Genomic DNA, 5,483 nt, shown 5'->3' with positions numbered 1-5,483 from the left:
TTAAATAGAAAACAAAACAAAGATTTGTAAGCCCTTTTGGATATTGAAAGTGTTTCATCTCATCATTACAGCATTTTCTAAATTTTAACATAAAATATAATAAACAATTCAACTTTTTCAAATCTCAAAACAATAATAATATTAAAAAATAATATTCTAACAATATTTTATTTAACTTTTAACTTTTAACTTTTATCTAACATCATCTCATCTCATCTTACTATCCAAACTGCACTTAAGTCCTGCACAGATTTAAAAAAAAAAAATCCCTATCAAAATATAAATTTTGTAACGTGAGTTATAGATGTATTGTCTTGCATATTTTGAGATTGTATAAATCATTTTCGAAAATGACAAACGTATAAGCAATATTGTAGTTGTTTGATCATGTATTTGATGATGATTAGGAGCCACAAAGAGATGGTGAAGAGATTTAGGGTTTGGGCATACATGGAAGGAGAGCTGCCCATTTTTCACTACGGGCCAATGAAGGACATATACTCAATTGAAGGGCATTTCATCGATGAATTGGAAAGTGAAAAAAGTTTATTTATAGCAAGGGAGCCTGAGGAGGCCACGGCTTTTTTTTCTTCCGGTCAGTGTTGTCAATATCATCCAATACATCTATAGGCCTTGCACCAATTATTCGCGGGAACGTCTATAGAACGTTGTCAAGGACTACATTTACATAATATCAGAGAAATACCCATATTGGAAGAGAAGCAGTGGGGCTGACCATTTTATGGTTTCTTGTCATGATTGGGTACGTACGTATGTACGTATGATAGCTGTGTATTGAGAGTAATGCTATAATCATACACTACATATCCACGTGATAACATAATTTGATTCGTAAGATTCAAAATTCAAAATTTATTTTCAAAATCAACTTATGCCATGTGGATGGTGTACGATGTAAAGGTCTTCAAATATAATTATTCATATATTCCTCCATTTATGTGACATTTGAGGCACTAGAAGTCTCAGCAAATGACCCTGAACTTTTCAAACACTTTATTAGGGTTCTATGTAATGCCAACACTTTGGAAGGCTACCAATTTGCGAGAGACGTCTCCTTACCTGAAGTTCATTTACTTAATGAAAACTTGGATATCCCAAGATTAGGCTAGCCCCCAAACAAACATTCGATCTTTGCCTTCTTTGCTGGTGGAGATCATGGGCATGTAAGGAAGATATTGTTTAGGCACTGGAAAGACAAAGACATAGCTATTCAAGTGCATGACTATCTTCCACAAACATCAAATTACTCAGAGCTAATGGGTGAAAGCAAGTTTTGCTTGTGGGTGGGAAGTTGCAAGCCCTAGAGTGGTTGAGTCCATACATGCAGGATGCGTCCCGGTTATTATATTCGATAATTATGTGCTACCATTTAGTGATGTTCTTGATTGGAGCCAATTTTTGGTTCATATTCCCATTACAAAGATACCCGAAATTAAGAAAGTTTTTCAAGCAATTTGATAGGAAGAGTATTTAGCAAAGCAAAAGTTGGTAATTGTGGTGCAAAGACATTTTGTGCTTAATAGACCAGCTAAGCCATATGATTTAATACTGTAACGCCCCAAACCGGGTTGATCTGGAGAATTACTACATGTCTCTTAAGAACTTATTTCCCAACACAACTAAAATAAAACTCCAAAATTTTAATAGCAAAACTCAATATCAAGTGTTCTAAATAACCACATTGAAAACTCCACAAATTCATTACTGCAGCATAAGAAACTAAGGAGTCCGTAATCTCCCAGTAGTCATAACAAACCAAACTAATAACTTCAAAAGTCTTACTAAACCTAAGCCTAAGATATAATTAAATCTAAAAGACATTAAAACTAAAGGACATCAGAAATCCTTCTTCTAACATCCTCTCCCAGCTTAAACATGCTCACCAATCTAATCCAGGTCCTCAGTTGGACTCTCCACATCATCTGAAAAATATTATGAAGATAGGGGGTGAGTTATCAACAACTCAATAAGTAGAGGACATATGCTAGCGTGCAAACATGTGCATTTACAAAGTATAGCATGCAGAACAAAACATTTTCCAGAGTTATCATGCAGAGCAGAACATATTTTCAGAAGTAACAGAGCGATGGTTTTAAGACACGTAAAACCCATAATAATTTGGCATAACATAAACTGAATATCATCATCAGATCAAAATAGAGCATCAAACAGAGCAGAGACCATGTTTCACCCCCGTGGTAGGGTTGTGCTAACCCCGGTGGCCAAACCAGGCAGAGACAGAGGTGAAATCTTTCCTTTATTCTTCTCGGAGCCCCGAGTGTGCAACAAGAAAGACCACAATAAAACCATTTTGTTTCCAAAGTAGGTGCACTCAGAGACAGAGAAGTTGGTACCAACCCAAATAGAGCAGAGCATAACAGAGCAGAGCAGAGCAAAGCAGAGACAGAGTCAGATACAAATACTAGTACACCATGCCAAAGGTTTTCAGATGTTATATCAAAATAATACAGAGTACCAAAACAGAATCAGCCAGTTTACACACAACGAACACAAAAGCCAGAATATCTTTCCAAATAAATGCACAACTTTTCATATTCTCAATATCGCTCATTTTTCAGATTTTAGAAACCACATGACAGAATTTAGCTTATGTCTACACAATGCATGTCAGAACATATTTTTCCTTTTCCACACAGATTTCATGAGTATGCAAATAAACAATCGAGGTTGGTTTCGTTTTCCCAAGTTCTCATTTCTTAACAAAAATATGAAAAGTTTTCAGAAAATCAACCTCAGTCTCAATAATTCGTGTAAAGTCTAGCATAGGAACCCCGCTTACCTGGACAACTTAGTTTTTCAGAATTTTCCTCAAAAATGTCGAGTCGAATATAAATTGTCACCTATAAAAATAATAACATAATTTCTGTAAGTTTTCAATCAATCACGGATTTCGATATTTAATCTTAAACTTTTAAAATAACCTATTTTAATATCTCAAAACTTAAAACCCTCGTAATCCCAAAATATATCATCACTTCCTAAAAATCATCAATATTCACCATGACCAACGCCAAACTCAAAACACCAATATTTAAACCCAAAACAGCCAACAAATTTCATAGCATAAACCAATCTCACACAAACAACTCCATCATCCAATCCAACTGACCCCCCTTACTCCTCGGACTCAGTCCGGCACAACCAAAAAATTCACAGTAAATATGAATTAGCGCATAAATACATTTAAATCTTAAAAGTTCTTTGAAAAAAATACTTATAATGTTATAATATAATTTTTGAAAGATCACGGAGGTGCTAGAAGCGGCAACGCAACAACAAAACAATGCCAAATGCACTGTGGCTGTGGGTCTCAAAAACTCACTTTTGAACTGGTGCAAACGAAGACCCGAGATTGATAAGGTAGGGTTTAGGGATGTCGGTGAAACTAGTGGTGGTGGTGGTTGGCCATGGGTGGCGGCGTAGAGGGTGGTCGAAGGCTAAAATACCCAAAATGGAAATGTTGATGGTGGGGTTTCACCGGTGACAGATCGGAGGTGAAGTTAGGTCCATTGGGTTGCTAGGAGGTTGAGGATGATGTGGTCAGAAGATGGTGGCTGGAGATGGCGCGACGGCGGCGCAGCGGCACAAGGAGTGCCGCGGCTTGGTGATGCGCGTGGGAGCTAACGCCCGGCGCGGTTGGGGCTGAGATTACAGGGGGCGGTCGTTGGTGGCTGGGGAGGACGGTGGGCCGGGCGGTGTCACGCACGGTGACGCGAGACGGCGAGGCTGGGTGGATGAAGGAACGGACGGAGAGAGGGGGAAGGGGGCTCGCGGGAGAACCAGGAAGAAAGAAGAGAAAAAAAAAAGAAAAGAAAAGAAGAAAAAGAAAAAGGAAGAAAAGAAAAGAGGAAAGAGAAAAATGTAGGGAAAGAAATGAGGTCCAATCCCCACATCTTGGGTCACAAAAATGATTCAACAGAAACGATTTCAAAACAACAAGTAAAATAAAATAATTCAAACGTAGTGATTAAAATGAAAATAAATAATTAAACCTAACAATAAGTTAATTAAATATGAAAAAACAATTTAAATGTATTACAATAATCAATTATAAGAAAGCACTTCAAAATAATTTTCACAAAATTAAAATCATAAAAATAAACCCACTAAAAAATCCAACCAATTTTAAAACAAGAGAATAAATTTTAAAATTAACAACAAATAATTTTTCAATTAAAAATACACTAAAATACGGGATGTTACAAATACACATGGTGTTGCATTTTGTATGGCTTAGAAGGCTTAACATAAGGCTCCCCTTGTGATGCTTTGGTTAAGTTAAGGTTGTGTACATTCATAACAGATTACAAAGCATACATAGATCAATTATGGGCATGGAGAAAAAAAAAAAAAAATTAGTTGATTTTTTTTTTTTTTTTTTTTTATTTATGAAGAATTCTTATTAATTATTTCGGTTCTTTTATCAAAACATATGAGAATAAGACATATATAGCAAGCTACACAGAAGCCATGTTTATGATCAGATGTTTCCCCACAAGAATCTTGAACCTGAAACTTTGGTGTTTCAAATTATGGATCAAATTTCTAATGGTTGAGAAATTAGGTAATGATGATGCTAAGTTTTTTGGCAAGACATTATTTAAACAGGGAGAAAATACGTCCCGTTACAAAAAATCAAATTATAATAAAATTTGAGAGAGCTAGCATATAAACTAAATCCAAATATAACAAGTTGAGACCTAATTTGGCTCATCTCAATAATGCATGAAACAAAATTATATGATTGACCTTAATAAAAATTGTATGTAGAAGAGCTCTTCTACATACATATATAGGGTTATACAAAATAAAAAAACAACGTACATTCAACTCATTCTTTTTTGGACAGAAGAAAGGCAACAGCACAACAAATAATTATGTAGTTGACAAATTTCTAAGTGTGTAACGTATTTTTTTTTTTAATAAATTTATCAAAACATATCATATTTTCTTCAAAAGAATTTTTCAAGCTCTCAAACTCAAAACCAAACAATCACTGAGTATTATATACTAGAAATTTTTTGTAAGTAAGAAAGACAACTTTATATTAACATATGAAATAGGTGATGCCTATGTAGACAAGGAGTATACAAAAGAAACACATAAGAACATTCTAAGAAGTAGAAAACAAAAACAAAAAATTATGAGCAAAAGCTCTGTTAAGCACTAAAGCAGAAAACCAAAACAATAACGTGTGCATAAAAAATTCCGAAGTTCCTCTAAGGTGCGCTCCGTATCATTGAATTACTGATCATTCATTTCCATCCAAATACACCACATAAGACACAGGGAAACCATGAAGCCCGTTCTAACAAGCAAGAAGATTAACCACTCTTAGAGGCATCACCCAAGCCAAATCGGTTCTATGAAACATACCATCCCACAATGCCCTTGCCACCTCACAATGCATAAATAAATGATCTATTGATTCTTCATGCTTC

General features: G+C 35.3%; 1 pseudogene; it reads left to right on the top strand.

Moving 5' to 3' along the window:
• The first annotated feature begins 414 nt into the window (after positions 1-414).
• Positions 415-4,307, top strand: LOC108987586 (annotated as a pseudogene).
• Positions 4,308-5,483: the final 1,176 nt, after the last annotated feature.

This window comes from Juglans regia, chromosome 7 (genome assembly GCF_001411555.2).
Source record: "Juglans regia cultivar Chandler chromosome 7, Walnut 2.0, whole genome shotgun sequence".
NCBI classification, from domain to species: Eukaryota; Viridiplantae; Streptophyta; class Magnoliopsida; order Fagales; family Juglandaceae; genus Juglans; species Juglans regia.
This window is presented reverse-complemented; position numbering and strand designations above follow the sequence as displayed.